The following is an 18,140-nucleotide window of genomic DNA, read 5'->3' as shown; positions in this document are numbered from 1 at the left end:
TTTAAGATATACTAAATGACTTACATTTTTTATTTCTAGATCTGTTGTCATCGCTTTTGCATTATTAACTGTCATGAAAATGTTTATGGATCATGTGAAAGCAGTTGTTCCCGTAAACTTGGTGTGAAATTAGGCTGTCCTTAATAAAAAACCTTGTATTTCTTTAGCAAATACTATTGCGTAACATGAGAATTAGAACAGTGTTTCCAATACTTTTTTCAGTAAGGGTACTTTTTAAAAGTTTATAAAAGTGTAGGGCACCCCGCTGTAAAATATAACTAAAAAGGACACTGAATAGCCTAAAAGCAAGTTTTCTGTTTATTTAACACTCTGTTAATGATCATCATTTTTATAACGCAGTTAGACAACTGAGTATTAAATAAAAAACACCCTTAAAAAAAGGTTTACAATGTGTTGGATATACTTACATCTTAAGAAAATATCCATTATTCTTTTGCTTGTTCCTTACTCTTTGTAAAATCAAGTATAATTTTGTAGTTAAAGGATAAAACAATATGATGTACGTTGTTGTTACACTAATTTTGATGGGCTATCACACGTTATTGACAATGGTTCATTGATATATATTTGGTGGTTAATTTTATATATTTGTTTATCTAAAATGAATTTAAACTTTTATCCTTTCAAAATATGTAAAATGAAGGTGTTTATGTATTCTAATAAAATATATTTACATATAAATGTCTGGTTTTTTTTAAAATTTAATGTTAAAGTACGTATTTTTTTGGCAGCACTCCTGAAACGGTCAAGAAGCTCCCTAGTATACTATTGTAAATTATTTTGAAAAACGCTGTGTTAGACTGTTTCACAATTGCCTTTACATTAACTAATATTTTTTTATTTAAGGTAATATTAGCTATGTAACAGTCCCAAAATTCGAATGTCCCGTACTGTTCCATCTGAATCAGACACAAAAGCCGTTCCATATGACAATCTTTGGTAAATGACGTATCATAAATATTTAATAGTGAATCAATCAAAACAGAATTATTTATAATTATAATAAACCTAATTTAGACTGAAATTAGGCCTAGATACTGAAAATGTCAAACCTTTCTCGTGCTAAAAATATACTTATACTTTTAATAAACTAATTAAAAGTGTAACATGGTAAATGGATACAGTTTTTGGAAATGTTAGTAGAAATTATGTCTTTTAGAGTATGTTTTTAAATATTGGACTGATTCAAAGACCAATAATAGGTATGAAACAGAACCGATTTTAAGTCATGTATTAAAAACCAATAAAATCTTAGATAATTTCAATATTCAATGGGAAGTCAAAATGAGTTGTTTAGAGTAAATATTATTTCCCAACGAAAATATATATTATTATTTTAGAAATAGCCTTATTAAAAACATATATTTATTCCTATGATTTAATTCTACCCATGCAGAAATTTTAAAAATCTTGACATATATTAATATTCAAATAAAAAATGATGATATGAATTATAATTTATCAAATTCTAATATGTCTATAAAAGTGAAAGACGATTCCTATATGACCTACTTTGTAACCAAACATTGAAAATCTTTATTTACATATACAAATATGAAAAATCTCTTATAAGTAATCCTTCTCTTTGTCATAACAATATTTTTTCAGCCATATTGTTTTATTTTATAATAAGGAAAAACAGGCAAAAAGTGCAGATAAGCACATACTTAATGCTTAAATATGTATATCTTTCAAAAATAATTGTTTTTTTATTATGTTCATGAATAAAAATTATAGAAGACATTCATTTGTTAACCTAAGGGGCTATTTACAGAGTAAGGTCTATTTAATAAATAGAAAAAAGAAAATTAATACCTCGCCGATTTAGGATATCATTACGTCAGTGGTATAAGACGTTTTGAAATATCCGAATACAGGAGATCCATGTATTATGTGATTTGAAAAACTAAGGATTTTGCAAAACACGGTGTCGGAATTATTCTGACTTTCTGTATAGTGCAGTATATTACCATCATATGGCGTTTTTATATATTATGATTAGAAATTATAAAAACTATATATTGAAGTTAACAAGATTTTTTGTAGTCGTAGATGAGCTTGTTTATTATATTCCTACATATTTTTCAAAAGGAATAATTTAATTTTGCATAGTGGGGAGAGATGAGTGTCCTGTTGAGATTTGATTTGATACCTAGACATAAGACTTATTGTCATTACTTATAAAACAAACTCGCAATTACAAAGGTTACTGAATAAATACTGTTTAAGGTCTGATTGTTTGAATTTTACAATACTAAAATGCCCAAATTGAAAATCAAGTAAATACCCGATTGAAATTAAATTTTATCAGTAATTTATCGGTTATACACTATTTCAATGAATTTATTATGAATAAAATGTTTTTATTGTCTTAATCATTAAAAAAAGTAAAAGTGGACTTTTAATCATAATATCCGATTTGTACGGGTTTTGGTATTATAAAAGGCCCTCGTAGAATTTCAAATATTGCAGGTTTTTTTGTTCTAAAAAAGCAAAATAAGAGACGTCCCCTATATATGTATTTTAAATTATTATAATTATAAATACTGTTTTAAATATATTTATCTTTCCAAATAATATTCCTTTTAATACATTCTTTATCAATATTCAACACGATTTATTAAAAATATATTCCCCTCTTCTTACCTTAGAGACGTCAAAGAAAAAAAAATGTTGTATGATTTTCTTCTGCTTAGGTCTTGGTACACCGTACTAACATTGATAGTAATATGGGTTTTGAAGTTGCAAGAACCAACTCTAACAAAATACGTACACTATAAACACCCAATTGAGAAGGGGGGATGCCAAAAAGTACAACAACTTCCTTGTATACTTTGTAAATTGTCATTTTTGAAATATTAATTATTAATGTTATATTTATTGTTTTAATAACGATACTCTATTTCCTTTAAATTATATCAGAATATGTTTTCCCGTATAACAGTTTTTCATTTTTTGACTTTGAATGATAGTTTTTTTTGTATTCCCACCAATTTTGTGTTTCAAACATCATAAGTATATCCGCAAAACCGATTACCTGCACTATCCGGGGTTTCTTAATTTTTATATCTATGTACGAATAAACCAATAGAAGAGATGTATTACGAAAAAGAAGGGACTTGAATTTTTTAATATCCTGATGACCTTTTCACCAGTCAGATATATATTTATCTCACTTTTTCCTTTGTTCAATATTTCTTTACACTTTTTGAACTCATCAGTTGTAGGATACGGATTGAGGATAGCAGAAATTGCTAATTTATAATCTGATCGAATCATAACCTTTCTTGATAGTATATCTTACTTGCGAAGAGCTTCCATTGATTGTGAAATGGGGAATACTTCAGCTTGAAATAGTGATGCCTCATTGTTTAACGAGGATGATGATTGGTGAATGGAGATATTATAATAGTTTGATAGTTTTACCTGAATGTGTATTTAGCGATTTGATTAAATTTGACAATGTCTTAAATTTGTCAAAGAATGGATATTTTCCACAAAAAAATGTCATAACATTTTGGAATACATTATAAAGAATATATACTACTGAAACAACTTTGTACAAATACGTATATTTATATCCATTTAAAAATATGCGTTATCTCCGTACTTGACCGCCGGATAAATAATAAATTAATATTTATATGAAAAACAGGCACATAATTCATCATGTTATTTATGGTATCCACAACTAAATAGTTTTATTTTTTTTTGTAAAGAAGTTGTCCTCCATATTTTTATAATGCAAACCATAACTCAAAAATAAATGCAAATGTATGGAGACACAAATGCTCAACTTCATTTCAAACTTCAACAGATGTAATATTCTATAATGGAGGTCGAACGGGTCATATAGAGTAGCTTTGTTATAAATATTCAATTATTACTTGTCAATAACAATATTAATTATTAAAATATACGTCTAATGTGCCAAAGTAATAGCATATCAACTGTGGGGTCCCGTAGTAGCCTCCTTTTGGGTACGCCTACGTGTGATGATTATATAATTGTGGATGTAAAATGGAGTGATTCTGTGTGTGTAACAAAATGATATCAGAGTTGATTTATAATTAATATGGTGTCCCTATCAGATTTAATATATTTTCTAATGACGTTTTTATTTTACAAAATAAGAACAAGATTGACTGAAATATATTGATAACAGGTATTTTTTTTTTAAACAGCTAATTGTTTCTTATGTTTTTTTGTTCTTTTGTGTACAAGCAAATTGAAGAAGAAAAAAAAAGGAGTCAACAGTGTTTTGCGCATGTTTATTGATGTCTCCTTCCATGACGTCCCTACACATATCCGAAAAAAACAACAACATTTCCTTTGCTTTTTAAAATATTGAAAATTTTAATTTTTATCCGAATTAATCAGGTTAATTACACGATTAACATTAACTGCACCAATATAAAGTACTAGCGTGCCTCTGGATTTGTTAGCCTAAATTTAATCTCTTTGTATCATTACCTGTGGAGCTATTCGTGTCGCTGTCGTTAAAATATCATAAAATTATGTTCAATCTCCCAAATATCAGTAATGTGATAGAAGTAATGATTGCTTTCGATCTACAGCTATAATGTACTGCCGATGATCTCTGAAATTTCAAAGACTTAAGCTTAAAACTATACTCAATTAAAAATTGCCAAGCCCAGAGTTCTTCTAGATGAAATGTTTGTCTTGTCAATGGCAAAATATATACTATTATCTTGATTTAAATTTCCTACGACTTCACCTTTTTTTATTGAAACTTTTTGTTTCAACTTTTTTTCTAAAAGAATTGAAAAAAAAGTTTTTTTTTTTTAAAAAGAAATATCACACTTCAAGTTAAGTTCTCTCTCTATATGCATAAATGGAAAATATCTAATTATTCAGTATTCTTCTTACATTCCATCCCTTTATGCATTAGATAGTGGGATACATATAATAGGATGCATTGCAAAAAAAAAAAAAAATGCAAGCATAATATTGGAATAAAATATAAAAAAACTATATCTTTATATATTAAAAAAAATTCATTTGAGATTTCATAAAACAAAAATATATTATTATTTTATACACTTTATTTGTTCATTGTTACTTTTGCTATTATATTTTATCCTTTAATACTAGGAGAATATCTAAGGATGCACTCGATTCAAATAAGTTCATGCTTTCAATGCTATTACTATCGTTTAATATAAAAAGCAAAACAATAAAACAAACATTGCTTTAATTCTGCACTAAATTTTATTCCATTTTTTTGCAAAAAAAAAATATATATAATATTGCTAGGATGGGATTTTAAGCAAGGAAAAATGAGAGATGCAGACATCTAATTCTTAGAAATTATTAAAAAAAAAATAATTATATTATCTTTTCATGCAAAAAAAAAAAAAATACTATGAATGATCAGTGCAATTTTGTAATTTTTTTCGCTATAAAGTATAATTGTTATATGCCACAAAGTTGTGTAATCATGAAATTGATAAAATAGAAATTAAATCAAACAAAAATGTATAGAAGTTAAACATTTTTAATTTGATTTTGGTTAACCCTCCAGTTACTTCCCTGGGGGGGGGGGATATTGATCCACCTCAAAAATAGTATATCTTGTCTCCATATTAGACGTAAATACGAAATTAGTCATTTACTTCGCAAATTAATATAATTACGGATTGAATTATATTATTTTTACCAAATTTTAGATTTAAACTTCTGTTACTGAATCGGGATTTAACACACCCCAAGATTGATAGAAATACTTTTTATTCCTTTGCATACATTTCTTACTTTTTATCGCCAATACTAACAATAGAAACATTAAATATGGTTATATGCAAGTCTCTACCCATCTTAATAATGCCGTGCTAAGGAATAATTTCTAGATCAAGTCATTTTAAATCGAAGTTTGGTGAATTTAATTAATTGTTTACTTGAAAGTGGTTCTTTTTGATTTCTTTGATTTACTTCTCCTTGATGTCTTATTTGCAATCAAGTAATTTATCATTTCAATAGATATATACGAGTGAAAATTGATGGAATATGTAAAATAATGACACAAAATTTAGATGGGGGATAATACTACATTGTATAAATGAGTTCACTAACGGCTGTTAAAGGATAAAAGCTTCAAAGAATGAGATATGTTTTTTTCAATAGGAAACATTTTTTGATTCATAATATTATATAAATTTAAAATTAATTTTTTCTAATTAATAACTCACAGATATTAAAATGATAAAGAAACAAGCTTATATAATCTTATTATGTATTACTATTATGAACAATGAAAGTTTTATTTTTCTAAATATCTATTATGATAGGGTTAAGGAATAAGTAATTTCATATTTCCCACCCCATTTTTAAACTAATTCTATCTTGATCATTATTGGTCACTTCGGATCATACAATATAGCGTATTAAAGGTGTTAGGGTATACTACAAACACAGTATTTCACTGGACTAGTTGAGTAGTGAACTATCGTTCGTCGAGATTGGAGGTCTCGATGGGAAAAATTTTCCATATTTTACAGTTTTACTATCTGAATGGGAAAAACTCGTCGAAAGCGAAGAAAATTTGTGACGTATAAGGGGACAATACTCTTTCGGTTTGTGTTGCACGTAGTGGTGTGAGCAATTTTTCATCCCTCCCCTCCCCTCAATTATGCTTTTTACTGTAAACAACTCCACTGTTTGAAGCTGGCTATTTAACATAAGCGTCTAGCATTAGTTAATAGGAGACAACAAGACATTATCAAGACAACGCCATACCGCACACATCTTTGATAACGCGCAGAAGGTCTAAGATCTCCGATGTGAAGTTTTTATACGTCTACTCTACAGACCAGATATGACACCAAGTGAATAGCAGCTGTTATTGTCCATGGTGAATGCGCCTGGTGGTACAAATTTGTCCTCAATAGAGGCATGTGAATATTAGTTATATGAGTTTTTTGTTAAAAGGGACAAGATCTTCTAAAAGAAGGGCATTATGAAGTTGGGTTCTCGTCGGCAACAAGTTATCGAGCAGGAACGAGCGTATTTGTTTTAAATCGGATGATTCTAACACATATTTAAAATATAGGCATATTCATTTTTCAAAATTTGAGTATTATTTATACAATAATACAGTGCATTTAATATATGAACTCTAAATTTAGATCTTGATATATAACACCGTGTGCAAGTCAATGAAACGCATTAAATATTTATTTATGTAAAAATAATATTTTTTTTAGTTAAAGTAAATAGTAAAAATATATTCGAACAAAAAACATTTCTATAAATCAAAGTTTTCTCATTATGACACTTGGTAAATAATCGTGTATCCATGCAGATACAAATTGTTTCAGACCAAATTAGTTTTTGTTTCTTTTACTAACGAGATACATAATAATATTTAATGTATTCTGAAAAATTGAAGGACGTATTACTATGAAGTTACATTAAGTATTTCAAATTTGTATAATGGTTTACTACGTATATGGGTTATTTTAGCACCATAAGCTTTTATAACTAATTCAATTATAATATATTTGGATGTCAATCGACCATATATTAGAAAGAAGTATATATATACGTGTGTACAACAACATTAAAACCATTTTAAGAATCAACTATCTGACAATATGGTTTTTGTACATGTGAGCTTTTTTATAATACTCTAAAATTTGGTAATGATAAAATTTATCAATTATTTTTCGGGGCAGTATAAATAAAACTGAAACATTGCAGCTTAAAAAAATATTTTATGTTTATATAATTATTGGGACAAATGATACCATATTTTACCTATCTTACTGCATTCATATAAAAAATTATTTGTACTTTCTTGTTCCCTTCAGCAGAAAAAAATAGATCCTCTCTTCGCCAATTATACTTCCAGAGATGGAGGGCTGGTAATTAACGTTGTTTCAGTTCCTTTTTATTTGGTCCGGTACAGTCTTAGGACCGACCCAATCAGTCCTTGGGACTGTCATCACTGGAACTGACTAAAAAAGAAGAAATAAAGTTGAGTGAAGTCATCCAGGACCGAGACTAAACTGGACGAGTCTGCAGTCTTTAGTCTCAAATAAGTATCGACAAACCACTACCGGTAGTGACCCAATAGTAAAACTATTACAGGGATAAATTCATCAAACCCCTCCCCAGACTCAGTTATATTTAATCGTTCTATCAATTTTATAAGAATCTATCTACTAATTATTGAAGTCGCTCATTATTGTTATAAAAATACTTGTTATGAATTGGCCAACATATTATCTTACATTTTTTTTCAAAAATGTAATTGCATGAATCCACTGGTATTATTCATTGCTCCATGAGTTGAAAAGTATAAAAACAGGTGTTGCTAAATCATAAAAAATTAGTTGGCAGTTGTGTACTTATGTGGGGAAGTATATTAAGTTCTTATGAAGGAAATATTTTTTTAAATATATCATAAAGGGGTCAATATCGCTCCGTTTACAGAGCTATCATCTAAATATTTTTTTAATTAAGAATTGAACAAGATAACCTACTTTAATTTTAATCAAATTTATCATATATCCATTAAATTATTGTCCTAAAGTTTCTTCTATATTTGATATCCAACTAACAAATCCCAATCAAAAAGCTTCCCTTAAAATGTGGAACGACCCAGTTTAAAAATTCAACCGTAAAATTCCTTATTTTACTTAATTGATGTAAATTTTTAGTTTAATTTGTAACATTGTACAAATAAACTAATTCTTGTTTATTTTCATTAGTATATATTTTATAGTATAAAAACATACAAGGGAAAAATAGATATTATTATTTCCTTCTATTGTTTACGTATAGTGTTTTTCAATCAATAATAACTTGTTAGTTAGTCTTTCTAAAAAAACAAGTTTAAAGAAAACATTTAAAAAAATATATATTACTTAATCGATATACTAATAAAATAGTATTCAAACTATGCAGTCTTATTTAGTATAAATAATACAAATTTTTGTTTGTAACATATATTGAAATATACCTACTTTACCTAATAGATACCTGGTTATGTATGTACTATGCCATATATCAGCTAAATTACATTTGTTTTTATAAAAAAAACTTAAAATAATTCTAACTATTGGTCCTTAATATCGACTCAATGCAAGTCCTGTACCTGATATTGGTCCTTGAAAAAGTTCGAAAGTTTAAAGTGCCCTAAAAAAAAAGTATTTATTAGAACTATACAAGAAAAAAGATACAAAAATACTTAAAGCGTCATTCAACTACATTTACAAATTAAAAGTAGTTGAATGACGCTTCAAGTATCTTTTGATAAAAATATTAGTTTGCCATTATTCTTAATTAAGGTCAGTTTTAAGTATTTATTATTCTAAAACAATTTCCTAATAATTGATTATGATAACCTCACTGGCAATATCTATGAGGACGTCATTTAAAATAGATTTTTCTATGTTATATATGTCCCCTTTTGAGGAGTCTTAAATCATAAAATGGGACATAACAGTTTTGAACAAATAACTTATAATGTAAAAATTAATCCATATGACAAGTAATATCAGATTATGATTCACTAATTAGTTAGAAAGATAAGAAGTTGCGTTTATTGATTTATTATTTGATTTTGAATGATAAAATAATAAATTATGGCAACAAATCCATTGATAAGTTCATTGAAATTTATCTTTCTATATGATATGTTTAAACGCAGATAAATTTGAGCTGAATTTGATATTTAAGGATTCCGAAATTAAATTCCATAAAGACTATTCACTCTATATATATGGTGTAATAAAAAACATCACTTATATGTCTTAAGTAATGTGTATCTCTCATTGTACAAGCTAGATGGCGTGATGAGTAGTGTTTGAACGCGTGTTCAAGAGAGACACAAGTGAAAATTTGCATTATTTTAGAGTTTTTTTAGGTGATAACACGAGCCAGGTGGGTGAAAATGCGAAAAGTATTTTCTAACTCTAAAAGCTAATGACGCAAAATTTTGGTTTTCGTCGAATTAGTTCTGGTAATTTTGATGTCAAAGATGTATGGACAGTACTGTAAATTTCTATCAAAAATTATTACATTTTATACTTAATTAGAGAGGATAGAGCTAGTTGTCACATTTTTATTTAGAGAGGCATAATTGTTTATATCGCCTTACACAGTTTTGTAAAATTAATAAATACCATATTTAAAATTTCGGTGCATATATTCAATACAATGTCGTTAAAGATAGGAAAAAAATAAGGAATCAAAAGATAAGAAAATATTCATCAAATAAAGTTTCGTATACATAAATTTTGTTATCAAAATATATAATGAGAAAATATTTCTACAACTAATGAAATTATTTATTACTAGCAAGTTTGAATTAAATTGGATTATAATGTTTTGAAATATTTGTATAAAATTAAAATGTATCTTTACCGAAATTCAATCCATGTTCTAAAAAATAAATTAATACCTAATAAATCCTATAATTTATGCACACATTTACGTACTAATCCCAATTGTTTCACTCGTTAAATGTTAGATTATTAAATTAAATCTATAAAAAAAACAAAAAACTATACAGATTATACTTCCAGGCCATTGTGTTTTGAGCTAGCTCAGTAGCTGTATAAACAATTTTGATACTCCTGCATTTTCTGTAAAAAATAATTTAAACAAAAGTCTTAACCATATACATACCATAGTATTGAAGTTTACAGAATAAGGTACTCTGTGGAAACATTAAAGAACAGCGTAAAGTAGAACAATAAAATAATTCACAGGTGTTTTAGAGAAGATAAAAAGATCCAAACTTTGTCACAAAGGGTTCATATACCATAAATTAGCTTTCTTATGTTTGTGAATGGTTTGTTTTGAACAAAAATATTGAACACCCTGCTTCTTCATACGGAAAAATCAGTAAACAGTGGTACTTGAGACTTTATCGGGGTCTAAGATCCAAATTGTCATTACTAAATTTTTACATAATGAAGATTGGAAACTCCGCTTTTTCATTATGAATATGGTCTATTCCATTTTTTACATACAATAAAATGTATTTTAACCGTCCGAATTTCTTTGTTTTACATTCAACATTAGACTTTTGAAATACCTTATAGAAATAAGAGTAATATTTGTAATCATCGAAGTTACGGCAATTTGTCCATCAACTCTCGATATACTACACAACGTACGTTTGATGATAGAATGGAGGACTCATTGTTTGGTTTTGAATCCTTGCTCAAGAAAGCAACATAGATAAATGATTAACAGCACATATATTTCAGATGGAACAATGCAGCTCGATGGAACGGGACGGAAGAAATTATTCTATTTTGAGTGGGATTATATACACTTATTGTTTTGGAACGACTAAAGAACTAAACATCATATTTTTACAAATTAATCACCTTGAAGCCCATTCAAAAGTCTAGTGTTATAGAGCCAATAATTTTTATTTGCCTATTTTTTTCAAAGTTTATTTTTGTGAATGTTTGTCGACGTCTTATTTTTGAGTGTGTGTTTCATATTTTCTAACTACGTCACTACTTGATTAAATATAGTGTAAAAACACAGCTTGCTTACTTCCTGGCGCTTGGAGCTCAGAAAAAATATCAACAGTAAGTTAAGTATCAAATATTAGCTCAATCCATTTTGTAGTTTTAGAGTTGATACACATCACACATGAATAAGCGCACTAGTATATTTAAGATATCAAATCCTAAAATGCAACCTAAATAATGAATTAACAATATTATAAGGCAAAAATAAAAATAAATTATCATATTCTTTCAACAGATTACCAAAATAGAGTCAGATGAATATAATTTATTCCATTCTTTCATTATACTTAAAGTGAAAAAGAAGTAAATAGTATGCCAAGATGGTCAAAATATCCTCTTTCTTTTATCTTACTTCCTAAAAAATCAAAGAGTGTATAAAAACTATTTCTTTAACTTCCTAATGACACAAAAATGTAGTCAGAGTTGCCAGAAAATAAGGCTCGAGAATTCATAATAGATTATCGTTAAATAATATAATATAACTATCAAATAATGTAATCATAAATTACCTATATAATTTTTTTGGACATTTTTTTGCATGGGTTGAATTATTAATGATATTTAAGGATCTAGGTAGTAAAAGTAGATATGCATGTATCTACCTACATTAATCTTAATTTTTGTCTTTTATTTGTATTTGAAAATATAAAGGGTGTTGCGTTTATGATTTCTTAATTTTTCCTGCATATACATTTTTTTTTGTGGTGAAATATAGATGTACATAAATGTTTCACTTGGTAGACAAAACACCGCCAAGGAGTCAACAACAGAAAGTTTAATTTCAATTACATTTTTAAAGGCAGAAGATGGGTGCACTGTTGTGATTATTTTGCTAACAACTATTTAGATATTAGCAATGATGAGGTTTTAATTCAAAGATTACAGGGATCAACAGGAGAAGAGTTGTAGATTTAAGGAAGGCCCTAGTGGAGACCAATGATTGTCTCTAGGAGCACTGCTACAACTAGATGTCCCAGGATATTTGACCTCCTAGCTCACCCACCTTGAACCTGATGATATTTTTTGTATATAGTGACCTTGTGTCAAAGGCCAACAGAGGTCTTCACACAACTAAGAATTCCTTGATTGAATCCATTGTTAGGAAAATGTGCAAGCGTTACGATGTGGTTATAGTGTCTAGGGCAATTGCACGGTTCAATGCCCTATTCGAGGTCGTAATTGAGATCAAAATAAGCTATAATGAATATTATATATTTGCAATTGATGTATCTGGTGCTTTTTTTTTTGAATAAATCTTAAAAAATAACCACTTTATGTTGATTTAAAGTAGATAGATCAAAAAACCATTGTTATACCTTGTAATATTTTCTATTATGTTTGCATTTGGCAATTATCAATTAATTATCTTGTTATAAATGAAATCATTGTTAAACGACAAATGGCTTTTTCTTCTTCTTAACTCCTGTTATTTCCCTAGTATGTTTATTCCACTCAGACACTGAAATATCCTTGTAACATCTTCTATGTATCATATGTATGCTCCTCCATTTATGTAAATTGCTAATTCGTTATTTACTTTCTGTATCCATATTTTTTGAGATATTGAGGAGGAACACATTGTCCATCTACGGTTCAAAATATTTAATATTATTTTCTCCAAATACACCTTTTGATCATGAATTAACATAATTAAAATATGGAGATAAAAAAATTAATTTCTTCACAGTTGATAATAGTAGGTACTATATTTAACAGTTATTAAGGTCATCTAGTGTTTTATATTTCAAAACATTTATTTCTATATCAAGTGGCTAAAAACCAAAGGATTATAGTCAATTTAAGACTAGAAGGCAAGTGACAGAAATTTAAAAGAAGAACCTATGCCTCATTATAAAATAAAATAGGAAAACTAAACAAAGTTATTTTTATATCAATTCTTCATTCATTTAGTTAGAAAAAATATTTAAAAAAAGTAAATAACAAAACCTACTTAGGAAAACAAAAATCAAAAATACCTTTACAGAGTCAATCTAAGATTCACTATTAAACCTATTCTTAAACTTTTATACAAACTACTTAAGTCCTCAACTATTTTAAAAGCAATCGTTCCTACAAAATCAAGAAAATGAGAAATATATATATATATACCCTAATATTTCATAGACATATTTCGGTTAAGCCTTGTATTCAAATTTCGAGGATGAATTAATAAACCCAAACGTATCAACTAATGTTTAAAGCCTTCATTTAATTTATCAAGCTTATTTTGTCTCTGGTATGATCTGTCGAATAAAATAAATCATTTTATATTTATGTCATTGTGCCTCGAAAGGATTAATCAGAACATTTTGTGGATATAAAATGACGATAATTTGATGAAGAATATAAGTGTAATCCAGTTCATTTGAGAGGAAATTTATTGTAACTAGCTTTATCGTTGACCGACAAAAACTAAAAATTGAAAATAATTTAATTAATATGTATTTACAAGTAACTATGGAGAAAATTTCAATAATTAATTTATCGAATGGAATTTCAGTTATTGTATTATGCTTATTACAAATATTGTTAACTCTTCATTTGAAATGATTAATCTCGTCTTTTGGTCGCAATTTGTACAAATTCAAACTTATACGACATTTCTATACGGAAGAAATGGATGAGTTTTTACATTTTTGCATTCTTTGGATCATGGAACATTTATTCAGGAGAAAAATAGACAATATTTAGTTAAAGAAAAGCTATTTGCCTACATTTAAAAATAATATGTTTTTTTTTGCATAAAAATTAGTATTTTTTCTACGTTATTTTTTTAAGAATTTGTGAAAATTATCGAGTTCACACAAATCGTGGGGTAATATTATACAATCTACTTGCTTTATCTCTAAAGATTAAAATGACTTACTATTTCAGTATTTAAGACATTTGTTAAACATATTTAATTATTTTTCGTATGTTTGAAAATATTGTAAGAAAATAATAGTTTTTAGGGTCTAAAATAAGATGTGTACGAAGACACCCCAGAACGCAATTATATAAATGATTCTTTTTATATTTAAAGATATAGTATTTAATAAATAATAGTACAAAATAAACATAAAATCAATTGGAAATACTAATTAAAATTCCCACAATGGAGGATGCAGAACTACTTTATTCATCGGATGTGCATCATCTAACTCCCAAATTGTTAATAACGAAATAACGAATGGTGATTCTATACCCTACCAGATCAGAAAAGTTTAATCTGAATGTTTTTTCAAAACATCAAGTGTTTGTTGTCATCTGCCCTTCTACTTCACCTGTTTCTCCCCTATTAAAAGTTACTTGAAGCTAAAATGCGAATTAAGTGTGTTATAACATAATAATTTTTATTTTTTTTGACATTTTGATAATATAATAATCAAATACATTGATTGAATATTGAGAAGCAGTTAATTTGTTACAAAAAATAAATTAAAAGAAACAGAAGTATACAATTTGTAATGTGCTTTAAGTCGTAAATGCGTTAATAATAATCTACTCATTTTGTTTTTAATCTTCTATCAATATTCTATTTAGACAATTTTTTTTGTTATGTCGCACTTTTATCACTTAAAAGTTATAAATATCTTACATGGGTTAGTCTAAGTATTTTTTCATTAAGTTTGGGTTAAAAAATACTCTCTGTAAAGGACAATGTCCTTGAATCTTGTTTTATATAAAAGCGTAGTTTCTTAATTTTTTAAGTAAGTAATGTGAGTTGTTAAAATTGCTCCCATGTGTGGGGGGTATAATATATATACATTGTTGGAGAACTATGATTTAGAAATGTAGTATTTTAAGGAATAAATTGTATGAAAATTTGAAAAAAAGGACCTTTTGTTAGTCAAATCGGATTTTCTATACGCAAATATGCTTTCAACTCCATTTTTAAAACTCTTTAGTATGCTCCTGAAAAGATCATTCTGGAATTTTTTTTTTTTTTAATTAATCCTATATTATGTAATTTTTAATCAAACTGTTGTTATTTTTATTAACTTTTCACTAAATAGTCGTTTTTCTTCTTATGGAACTTTTTAATCCACATTCAAACTCAATCGTTGGAATTGAGAAAAAAACTCTTTATTATTTAGAAAATATGTATTTATTTAAATATATAAATAGGTTAAATCCCAAACGTAGTAAGTGGCAATTTTATGAATGAAATAAAATTGCTTATATTATTTTGATGGCCCATATTGAAAGAGCTTTTTCTCAGCAAATCAAGTTTCAAGTGAACTAATAATTTCCAAAACAAAATGTTTCTGTGTAAAATACTAAACGAGATATTTCACATATGACAACTTTTTTCTTCATTCTTAGACAAATATTTTGTAGCAAGTTAGTTTACAAAATATCGGCTATGATTTTTATTGATAACAATGCCCGTATAGTGTTTAAATGAATGTTCAAGGATCAGATTGGTTCATTGGAGCAATTAAACTAGTGGTAGAAGTGAATCTCTTGCGTTTTTATGACACATTTGAAAAATATACATGTTGAGAACGAGTATGATGGAGTTTTCTAATCTGGAGTAGCTGAGGATAAGTAGAATAGGCGACTTATCGCTTTTAAAGTGTCACAACTCAGGACAAAGATCTCTCACCACCCTAAAAAGGTCGTAGCAAATAAAACACTACGAAATGAAAATACGGATACTCAATTTGTCAAAAACTTACTATTGATTAAAATATCTTTTTCTTCTTTCATATTATACAAATCTTTGTAAATTATAGTCATAAATGGTAAGAAAAAAAGGAAATTGAAAATTGAAATTGTAACCCTTGAGAATTTGAAGAATTTTTAAGAGGAAAGGAGCTTAGTTATCTTGACTTTTCAAAAGATAAGCTACCAGCAGCTGCAAAATGAAATAAATGCCCATATCAAGCAACTACAAATGCAGAAGTTACTTCGTTTTCGATCTTAAACTCTAATCTGAGTGCAAAAAGCACTTACATATATAACTCTCAAACTTATCGTCGGTTTTCTACTTTTTACACTTTATATTTAAAAGATATATCCACAAGAATAAAAGAATAATTATGGCTGTTTTACAAAATAAAAAATAATGCTTAATTTGCCAAAAAAAACCCAAAAAAAACTCATAAGTTAAAAGATGCCTTAGTATTAAAACCCTTATTCAATATTTCTCTAAAATATATTTGATAACAGCAGATATTATATCTTTTTTTTTTTATATTTATATACATTTAGAATATATAAAATTGCTTTAACCTAAATCTGAGTGCCGTTATATGATATTTCATGTAACAAGTAGAGATAATTTAATATTTAATGATAAATTACTAAGTCAAGAGACTAAGAAAATATATATAAGAAAGAATACATTATATATGGGTAGTCCTTCTGCAATCAGGAGATACCAGTCTTTACAAATTAAATATTGTTTGCTGGGTTTTTAAACCAAATTTTCTTTTTGTTTATTTGATAGCTAAGATGTCAAGAGAGGATAAAGAAAATAAAACCTTTGTGGTAGATATGGCTTGTGACATACCTTTGTATATTGTAAATGGTAGAAATTGCTTTCAAATTTATCACCTGTAATTTTTTCTATAATTTTTAGATAAAATTGTATAAATATATGGTTGATTCAAAATGATTTGGAATTGTTTTATACATAAGGATTTTCTAATTCTAGAGACTCAAAATTCAACAAAAAGTACTCTCAGATACCTTATGAGATTTAGAGGATTTATGTAATTAATAAATCCTTAACTTGATACTCAATAAATATACAATCAAATTAACCCTCCTTTCTCTCTTCCCTGGGGTATTTATTAACTCTAGAGACTTAAATATTCATGTAATATCATGAGTGCATTATATTCTGATTCCATCTTAAATATTAACTCTTAAGTTATCACATACTTACTGTATCCTATTTTTTGAGGTCAAAGATAATTTATTAGTTTATGTGTTATTAAAAAACTTTTGAATTAGTTATCAAGATTTGCCAGAATTTTTACAGTAAAGTCTGATTATTTATCAACTCCAACAAATTACGCTAAAAAAGGTGTTGAAAATGTTTCATTCTGTATACAACAAATCAGGTTTGATAATAAATTACAAATCGTATATCCTCTACCACAGTTTATATCATTTAATACTTTTTCTTTTATTACAATAATAGATATGAGTTCACTAATATGGAATAAAATGGTACAAAAGTATGCAATTGGTTAACTGATGCTTAGAGCACCATATGCAACAACTACTATCAGCAAATACAGTTTAATGTTAATGTCCAAAATATTCATTTTAATATTGTCGTAGCTAGACATTAGAGGGAAGAAATTGTGTTGGGATTTTAAAAGAGATTATGAAGAGTGAATATAGAAAAAAGAAATGGTTGAGATGAATTTTTAGGACAATATTGTGAGAAGGGGGAAGGTAAGGTCAACACTATAATTACAAAAATACAACAATTTATATATGAAAAAAGGACTAAAAATGAGTTAAAACTTAGAAACGTCATCCCCATTATTAATATGCAAAGTCATGAAAGATATGGACTTGAGTTAATTGAAGACTATGGCACTAACGTTATTGAATTTTTAATTATTCTTCTCTTTAATTTCATCCTTAATATTAGATTGATAC

The 18,140-nt window shown here is 27.3% G+C and overlaps 1 protein-coding gene across 6 annotated transcripts in view; it reads right to left on the bottom strand.

Moving 5' to 3' along the window:
• The window catches only part of LOC121113760 (V-set and immunoglobulin domain-containing protein 2), a 445,858-nt gene that overhangs the window by 171,464 nt on the left and 256,254 nt on the right, over positions 1-18,140 (bottom strand). For 2 of the 6 annotated variants that reach the window (XM_040707618.2, XM_071886826.1), the window contains exon 2: positions 9,140-9,180. The exons of 3 other annotated variants lie outside the window; for them this stretch is intronic. The gene's annotated coding sequence lies outside the window, so the exon portion shown is untranslated. Of the gene's footprint in view, positions 1-9,013; positions 9,103-9,139; positions 9,181-18,140 lie in introns of those variants that run through there. One more of the 6 variants, XM_040707620.2, reaches the window with a different exon arrangement.

This window comes from Lepeophtheirus salmonis, chromosome 2 (assembly GCF_016086655.4).
Source record: "Lepeophtheirus salmonis chromosome 2, UVic_Lsal_1.4, whole genome shotgun sequence".
In the NCBI taxonomy this organism is placed as follows: domain Eukaryota; kingdom Metazoa; phylum Arthropoda; class Copepoda; order Siphonostomatoida; family Caligidae; genus Lepeophtheirus; species Lepeophtheirus salmonis.
The sequence above is the reverse complement of the archived record's forward strand: the minus strand, read 5'-3'. Positions and strand labels throughout refer to the sequence as shown.